This window comes from Rhinopithecus bieti, unplaced genomic scaffold (genome assembly GCF_001698545.2).
Source record: "Rhinopithecus bieti isolate Rb0 unplaced genomic scaffold, ASM169854v2 scaffold_56979, whole genome shotgun sequence".
Classification (NCBI taxonomy): Eukaryota; Metazoa; Chordata; class Mammalia; order Primates; family Cercopithecidae; genus Rhinopithecus; species Rhinopithecus bieti.
The window spans coordinates 352,650-361,898 of NW_016822352.1; the positions used below are offsets into that span (position 1 = coordinate 352,650).

Sequence of the window (9,249 nt, forward strand, 5' to 3'; positions counted from 1 at the left end):
TGGCTTCTGTAACTTTTATTAATTATCTAAAGTAAGAGAGGAATTTTTGTTTAAAAACAGAAAAATGAAATATCTTTTAGACCTGCTCTTTTTATTCTGTATGCCTGTTATATCTCTATCTTCAGATGTGTTATCTGGATGTGATATTTCACTACCAAACTCCATGAAAAAAGTCATCAATTGTCTTTTTTTTTTTTTAAAAAAAGTAAGTGCTTATCAGATTGGCAGAGGCTAACTCAGATGCCTTTGAATTCACATAACTTTAATATTTAGTAAAATTAATTTGGTAAATTTAATCTTAAAACTCTCTCGAGTAATTTGCAATCTTACAGCTATGTTATGTTGAACCTCATTTTTTTTTCACTTGAAATTTGGGTTACTAAATTAAAACAGTGGGAGCATAAAATGTTTTTGGTGAAGTTTATAAAGCACAAGGATATGGATTTTGCCAAAAAAGTAGGTTTTTTCTAGTTGGGAAACTATTTAAGAGTTGCTTTAAAATGAAGGAAAAATTACACAGATAAAAGTAAATAAAAAGAACAATTTAGCCAGGACAACAAAAGTTAATTCTGAGACCTGAGATTACCGAGAAGATACTTGATATGGAGGAAGGGCAAAAACAAGTAACTATTAAAACCAGAGGGTATAATGCAAAGGAATTGTTCCACTTTTTAGATTGTTATCAGTTTCTTAAAAAAAAAAATCTACGTAGTAGATTGTAAAAAATAACCACTTTTAAAGGGCCAAATTCTTAATTTTAAATGTTTCAGAATTTAAGAGTTTGTTTGGGTTGATGCAGGACCCATAGATCTCTATTAAGCAATCACTAATGAGTATATGTGATCTAAATGCACAGGAGGTTATTCTGGAGAGAACAACCAGCTTAGTGGACCAGACAATGCCACTAACAGGTCTGTTGGCCCTGAGAAGGGGACTAGCCAACTCTCTGTAAAACACCAAATGCAGCACCCAGATGAAGCAGTGAATGTGCTTTGTATGCGAGCCATGTGGCATCTGTGTATATTTTCGTACTAGTAAATGCTGTTTTAGTTACTATGGCCTTACAGTATAATTGAAATCAGGTAATATGATGCCTCCTGGTTTGTTCTTTTTACAGAGAATTCTTTCAGCTATTCAGGCTCGTTTTGGTTCCAAATGAATTTAAAATTGCTTTCTCTCTAATCCTGTTAAAGAAATGAGATTTGTAATCTGATAGGAATTGTGTTGAATCTGTAGCATGCTTTGGGCAATATGGTCATTTTAACAATATTGATTCTTCCCATTTGTGAGGAAGGAATATTTTTCTGTTTGGTTGTGTTGCCTACAGTTCCTTTCATCAGCATTTTATCATTCTCTGTGTAGAGGTGTTTCACCTCCTTGGTTAAATATACTCCTCAGTGTGTGTTTGTGTTTGTGTGTTCTTAATTTGGTTCTCAGCTTGAATGGTATTGATGTATAGAAAGGCTACTAATTTTTGTAGCTTGATTTTGTATCCAGAGACTTTCCTGAAGTCACTTATCAAGTCTACGAGTCTTCTGGAAGAATCTTCAGGGTTTTCTTGGTATATGATCGTGTCATCAGCACACACAGATAATTTCACTTTCTCTTTTCCAATGTGGATGCACTTTCTTTCTTTCTGTTGCCTGATTGCTCTGGCTAGGACTTCCAGCACTCTGTTGAATAGGAGTGGTGAGAGTGGACATCCTTGTATTGTTCCATTTCTTGGGAAAATGCTTTCATTTCTCCCCATTCAATTTGATACTGGCTGTGGGTTTGTCATATAAGGCTCTTATTATTTTGGGGTATGTTTCTTTCATGCCTAGTCTGTTGAGGGATTTTATCATGAAGGGCTATTGGACTTTACTGAATGCTTTATCTGCATCTATTGAGATGATCGTATGCTTTTTGTTCTTAGTTCACGTTTATGTCATGAGTCACCTTTATTGACTTTGCATATATGGAACCATCCTTTCCTCTCTGAAGTCAAGTCAACTTGATCATGATGTATTATGTTTTTGATACACTGTTAGATTCCATTTGCTAGTATTTTCTTGAGGATTTTTGTACCTATGTTCCTCAGGTTTCTTGGCCTGTAGTTTTATTTTTCTGTTGGGTCCTTGTCTGATTTTGTTGTCAGGGTGATATTGGCTTCATAGAATGAGCTAGGAAAGAATCCCACCACCTTGATTTTTTGGAAACTTTCAGTGTGATTGGCACAAGCTCTTCCTTGTATATATGGCAAATTTCAACTGTGAATCCATCTGTTCCTGGGCTTTTTTGCTGGAAGATGTTTAGTACTGATTCTTTTCTGTTACTTGTTACTGGTCTGTTTAGGGTTTCTATTTTTTGCCTGTGTGATCTTGGGAAGTCGTGTGTGTCTAGGAATTCATCCATTTCTCTAGGTTTTCTAGTTTATGTGCATAGAGCTGTTCAAAGTAGTCTCTGATGATCGTTTGTATTTCTGTGGTGTTGGCTGGACTGTCAACTTGATCATTTCTGACTGTACTTATTTAAATCTCCTGTTTTTGGTTAGTGTAGTCGGCCATCTCTCAATTTTATTTATACTTTCAAAAAACCAACTTTCTCTTTCACTGACTCTTGTAATGTTTCTGTCTCCCTCTCATTCTTTACCTGTCCTTTCTGAGTTTCCGTTGTTTTCAGCATCCATCGCTAGAGAGCTAGTGAGATCCTTTGGTGGCGCCACAATATTCAGGTTTTTCACGGCGTCAGAATCCTTGCACGGATTCCTTCTCACCTGGAGAGGCTGCCACTTACTCTCTTTGAATTTATTTTCATTTGGATGGGATTTCTTTTGCGCATTTTCCCTCCAGCCCCGTGGGGAGCCTGATTGCAGAGCATGTTGGGAAGGGTCTTTTGGCTTTTTCCCATAGCCTTGGGCGCTTCTGCAGCAGGGTTTGTGTTGGGCTGTTCAGTTCAAATTGCAGGCCGGGAGCTGGTGCTTAAGGGTAAGAGCCACCCTCAGCACAAGCAGGTGCATATGGACCTGGTGTGTTTCCTGTGAGGTGCTGTCTGTCGTTTCAGGGGAAGGGCTGGACCATGGAGTGTCTGGAGCCCTGAGCTTCCTGTTCCAATGGGGTGAGGGAACACAGCTGGGCAGAGCTGGAACCCCTGGCTTGCCCACGAATATGCTAATGATGAGTGCAGGCATCAGTCCTGATGGACGTGGCTGGGGCAGCACCTGGTGAAATGCTCTGAGGTCTCTGCGGGGGATGAAGGAGCTACACCCGCTTCCAGTCCCGTAGGGGACATTGTCTGTTTCCCTATCACACCTCTGCTCCAGGGCTCATGAGTCTCAGTGCAGACACACACTGTTGTCTCTCCCCAGGCCACAGTGTGGCTGGGAGCCGTGGGAAACGCCTGCCTTGCCACTCTCTGCAGGCATGGTTCCAAGGCAGAGCCTGCTCCCTCAGCCCAGTGCAGACCCTGAGCGGCTGTCTGTTGTCCAACATGGTAGCTGCTTCATGTAGGTGGGATGTGGGGGGTTCTGTGTCTCTGGATGGGAGAGTGGACGTCAGTTGTGGTGGTGTTACCGGCTGGGTGGGCCCGACCTCAGGCCCTGGGGTGACTGGTCAGGTGCCAGCAGGGTAGGAAAAGGCAGGCAGCTCCCAGATCGCAGGCCCCTATATGGCCGGCTGGACAGTGTGTGCGAGTCCTGTAGGGGCTCGACTGGGTTTCAGCTGCTCCAGGGTTCACGTGCTGGCTGTGATGGGGAGGGCTGGGTTGGTCCCCAGGTCACAGGCAGAATTCTCAGGCAGGGCAGGCAGAAGGCTCAGGTGGTAGAGCCCGTGGGCAGATCACAGGCCTGTGGGGACTGGGCTCTCAGAAGGGCTGGGGGCTGCAGCTGAAATGTCCAGGTGGGGTCAGGGTGGCTGTGCTGTGGGCCTGTCACTAGGGAGGGCAGGGCCCCTCTGCTGGGGCACTGGAGACTGGCAGCTGTGGGGCACAGGGCCCGCTCACACTGCCCTCCTGAAGAAGTGGCACACGGTTTTGCTGTTGGGGACACGCGAAAGTGTCAGGCCTCCCCACACCTTCCTGAGCCTGGGACAGCCTAGGGGCAGAGGCAGAGGTGGCAGTGACTGCAAAGGGCTTGTTAGAGGTCTCTGAGCATTGGGCTTTCAGAGGGCACCAAGCCAGGGCCACGGTGTTCAGATGGGGGCAGGACGGGTGCACTGGGGCCCTGCAGCTGGCAAGCCCCATTTAGCAGGAAGGAAGCCCCATTTAGCAGGAAGGAAGCCCCATTTAGCAGGAAGGAAGCCCCATTAGCAGGAAGGAAGCCCCATTAGCAGAACGCAACAGAGGTGGGGAGCTATGTGGTGCTCAGCTTGGCTGTTCCTGTGCCCCAGCTGTCATATTGATTCTGGGGCCCACAGAGGTGCCTGGCCTCCTCCCTCCCTGCTAAGGCAATGGCAGCTGGATCCAGGCTGCTCAGGGATCAGAAGCCTGTGGGACTCCATGTGGGGTCCAGAGGCGCCTCTGCACCATCTCCAGGAACTCCCTGTGTGCCTCTGCAGGCCAAGGGGGGTCAGGGGCTCTCCTGTGACCAGAATTGTAAAGGGCCAAGGCAGGGGTGTGGATCCCAGGGGCCTCATACCCACTCACCCTTTCCCTTTGTTAAGGAGCCTCTCACTCACCCCTTCCCCTTGTTAGGGGGCCTCTCACTCACTCACCCCTTCCCCATGCTAGAGAATCTCTCACTCGCTCACCCCTTCCCTGTGTTAGGGAATCTCTCACTCACTCACCCCTTCCCCATGCTAGAGAATCTCTCACTCGCTCACCCCTTCCCTGTGTTAGGGAATCTCTCACTCACTCACCCCTTCCCCGTGTTAGGGAATCTCTCACTCACTCACCCCTTCCCTGTGTTAGGGAATCTCTCACTCACTCACCCCTTCCCCATGTTAGGATCCTCTCCTGGCTCCCACCTTTACTCTTCTCTTCTCTCCGTGTCCTCATGGTGCTCAGGTGAACCCCAGCGTCCTCTTGGAAGATCCACTTGACCTGTTGGTATTTACTCGCCATTTTGGGTCCTCTTGGTGAGTAGGCAGACTCCAGCCCTCTCCATTCAGCCAACTGGAACCTCAACCCCAGTCATTTTCTTGTCACTTTTACTCTTGGGAAATCCAGTCCCAATGTGCTCGTCTTTCCTTTGAGAATAGTTTTTATTTTCTTCAGTAATTTTTAAATTACTTTTAATCTATTCTAGGTAGCTTTTACTCTATTATAGTTAAGACATTAATTTTATTTATTAATTTGTTTGCGTTAAACTCATGTTCTTTATTCATTTCTATAAAAATGTCAACCATTTTCTTTGCAAGTATTTACTGACTAACATACTCATTTCCTTCATTCTGAAAGTGTGACACATAGAGAGATATCTGTTTCCTCTCCATTCTGTTTCTTGTGTGCATTAATTATTTTTTCTGTTTTATTCATTTCTAGTTTTTCTCTGATGACTAACGAAAAACTTAATTGATATTCCACACCAATACAATGTTCATCATTTCAGCTGTGTCTTGTCCTTGATGCAATTATTTCTAAATGTGTTGATATGATTTACTATTTTTCATGTCACAATAGCTTCCTAATTCGTTTCTATAATTGCCTGTTTTTTTTGTAATGGACGCTTTGATTTTTATTTCTCTTGGGTGGGGTTTTCTCCTATACGCGTGATCTTCTATACAGTTTCTCCCAGTGCTCACTCAGGAATGAAAGCTGATGAGGAGCATTGCTGTAGCTGCTTCTACCCTGCAGTGTCCATGCTTCCAAGCTTAGTATCAGCTCTGTGTTGTGCCCCGCATGGTGGGGCCCATGTGAGTCTCACACTCATGTGTGAGAGATGCCCGGTCCAGCAATGATAAAGTGAGTCTGTGTCATGCCCATCCGGGAAAGTGGCTTAGTGCTGAGTGTGGCTGGGGTCACTGAGCGGAACTATCCCAGGGTCTGTCCACAAATACAGAAGAGGGGGAACCACAGTTTTTCTAGGGTCCCACGGTTTCCTATACCTTTTGCTTTGTTCTGAGAGAGAGACAAAGTGCCATGACTGCTCTGTGGGTTGGACAGATGCCTGTTTCCACCTGCAGGCTGGAACCCAAGCTGAGGTCTTGAGTATTCCCAGGTACTGATAAAGCACTTTAGGTTGTTTCTAGAAAACACTGAAAAATTAACCCTTTTGCTAATGATGTAGAAACAAGCCCTCCCCCCAACCAAATTCCTGAAACTCTCAAGTTAAACTTCGTAACCCAATCTCTTCACTGCAGACACCCAGTAGGAAAGTCACAGGTGCAAGGATGAGTTGACTTTGGTCAAACTCATACCCCACAGGGCCAGAAAGGCCTGAAGGAGGGGACGCTCATGCTTCCAGGTCTCAGATGAGAACTGTTTCTAAGGACTTTTAAAAAGCCCCACAAGAAACTCTTTCATGTCCTTCACCCATCTCCTGCTTTGACAAGGTTTATCACTAGATATTCTTTAGGATGTCAGGAATTCAGATAAGATGCTCTCGAGAGAACATTTTCCCAGCAACGACATCTCCTGCAGCGGACTGACAGCAGCTCTGGCTTTGAACCTCTGGAATCAGGGAACTCTGTTTCTAAGCAGCTCTGTCAGCCTCTCCTTTGTTGCTGATAAGAACCTCCTTTACCTCTCTATGTACAGAGAGCTCTCTCTAAGGTGTTTTTCCTCTACTCTTACACCAATCATCAACATTCATCAACACAGAAGACTTGTAGGATCAGATGTGTGGGGTTTTTTCCGCAAACCCAGTAACTTAGACATCAGCTGGGATGTCTAAGTCAGTTCTGACGCTGTCTACCCAGAGACAGTCCTAGATCCCACAGATTGAAGGCTTAGTCCCCAAGACTGCCCTCCATACCATTGCCAAGTCCAGACCTCCAACCGACTTCAAGTTGGGGATCCCATGACCCCCTCTTTGGGTTTAATTTGCTGTAGCAGCTCACAGAACTCAGGGAGACATGGACATTTCCTGGTTGAATACAAAGCACACTGCAGAGGACACAGATAAAGAGACACATAGGAGGAGGCATGGGGGAAGGGGCACGGGACTTCCATGCCCTCCCTGGGTGCCACCCTCCAGGAACCACTGCATGCTCAGCCATCCAGAAACTTATGAAACCCAGTCCTCTTGGGCTTTTATGGAAGCTTCATGATGTCAGCATTTCCTCCCACAAGGAACAGGGTGAGACCGTCTTCTGGGAGGGTCTTAAGATCCACCATCAGAAAGGCAGGGAACATTAGATCTTGCCTTGAGCAGGTGAAGGAAGGGCAGGAGGAAGTCAGAGGCCTCCCCTGAGGCCCAACACAGCCAATGTTATAACAAAAGACTGTAACAAGGGCTATGGGAGTTACAAGCAAGGAACTGCGGGTGAAAACCGGTATATATCCCAATATCACACTTCCCTCTCTGGATGCACTGTGGCTTGCCATGCCATGCACTCCAGATTGTAATCCTTGCTTCTCATTCCCAAATACACTCAAAATCCAGGCGACCCTGGAGCAAGGCAAACTTGAGTTCCTGGGGTCTCTTATATACACACTTTTTTCAACCAAACAGGGATCAAACTATGGCATTTGTGAGAAGCAAGACCTGCGTGTATGAACAGCAAACTTTTCCTATATGCAGGTCAAGCAGAGACAACATCGAGACTGGAGTACGGTCAGATTTGGGTAGATGTAGAGGGTACTGAAACGAATTGCCATGTATTCCAAAAAGCAATTGTACTGAGAGATAATATTCTCTAGGGTTTTTTGTTTGTTTGGTTGGTTGGTGGGTTGGTTAAAGCTTTGTGTAGAACACCCAGTGTCTCCTTGTCCATCTCAGGAACATACTGCTATGTGGAAGCACATCCTTGAGATGCACAAGCAGACACTGGGCAAGGAGACAAAAATGCCTCACTATATGGAAGTCTCCCTAATAAATGCTCTATGCACACCCTGGTGTTCAGTGCTTCTTTCTTTGGAATCCCAGCAGCTCTATCACAGGACGGTTGGGTGCACTCCCTTGAGGTGACTCCCCTGGGTTGCTTGGGGTCCACTCCAGCCTCAGGTGTGGCTGGAGGACGCAGCCTCCCACCTTCATCTGGAGCCCTGAGCCCCTCTCTGTCATTGCAGATCCCAAGGTTCCTCTCCCGGCTCCACTCAGTGGCGGAAACCTCCACCCTAATGACCCCTCAATGGTCCCGCCACCCTGTGGCATCTCATCTCTGGCCTGTGTTCTTTCTTGTGGATCTGTCTACCCTTGGGAACTTCCATACCTCTTTTTCTGCTCATGATCTTGAATCTCTGGGTATTTCAGAAATGCCTGATGTACACTTCTCCATTAGGGTCGGGGCGACATCATGAGTGGACGCATCAACCATCCAACACCAAGATCCTCTCATGTCCCAGACACCTCAGATCTTACCCTGGTCTGGCAATGAAGCACAAATGAGCCCCTCCTAATGTCCCAGGCACCACTGACCCCACAACCATGGAGATGAGTGGGATTTGTGAAAACAGTTACAAAGGAAAAGACTGAGGCTCAGAGATGGTTCATTACCGCCCGAGGTCACAGAGGCAGTGGATGATAACCGGTCATTGAATAAATATCAGCTCCCTTTCCCACTCCCCAAATCAAAGCTCAAACGTAAGTCATTGTTCCAGAAATGCTGAGCAGGAATGGAGGTGCAGAGGGACGGCCAAGGGCACAGGAGCACTAAAATGGAAGGAAAGACTCAGCGGTTTGTTCCCAGCTGGGTGGGGCTGGACGCTGTAGCAAAAAAGTTTTAAAAAGGGGAAGTTGAGAAGGGGATGATTTGGTTGCAAGAAAATTCACAATCCAGTGCCAAGAAAGAAGTCAACTTTTCTTCCCCTATTTCCCTGCATTTCTCCTCTGTGCTCACTGCCACACGCAGCTCAGCCTGGACGGCATAGCGAGATGGGAGATGCGTCTCTGCTGATCTGAGTCTGCCTGCAGCATGGACCTGTGTCTTCCCTGAAGCATCTCCAGGGCTGGAGAGATAATTGGCAAGGTAAGGACCCCACAACCTTGTGCTGATGGACGGCTGAAGGAGGGAGGGAGACCTCGTGGGAGACTGTGAAGGGGAAGCCTCCGCTACCCTTATCTGGAAGGACAGACACAGGAAGCACCAGTTCTATTTGCCGCTACATCCCGGCTCTCAGTGAGACGAGGATAAACCAGACAGACAGTGGCTGCGGGTCAGGAAAGACCCCATT

The 9,249-nt window shown here is 46.5% G+C and overlaps 1 protein-coding gene and 1 long non-coding RNA gene across 2 annotated transcripts in view; both read left to right on the plus strand.

The window, feature by feature from the left end:
• LOC108521208 (uncharacterized) overlaps window positions 1-9,190 on the plus strand; it is an 11,656-nt gene extending 2,466 nt beyond the window's left edge. The window contains exons 2-3 of the long non-coding RNA XR_001883138.1: window positions 8,358-8,659; window positions 8,928-9,190. This is a non-coding gene — a long non-coding RNA (uncharacterized LOC108521208). The remainder of the gene's footprint in view (window positions 1-8,357; window positions 8,660-8,927) is intronic.
• Window positions 1-9,249, plus strand: part of LOC108521207 (leukocyte immunoglobulin-like receptor subfamily B member 1) — a 65,735-nt gene that overhangs the window by 18,986 nt on the left and 37,500 nt on the right.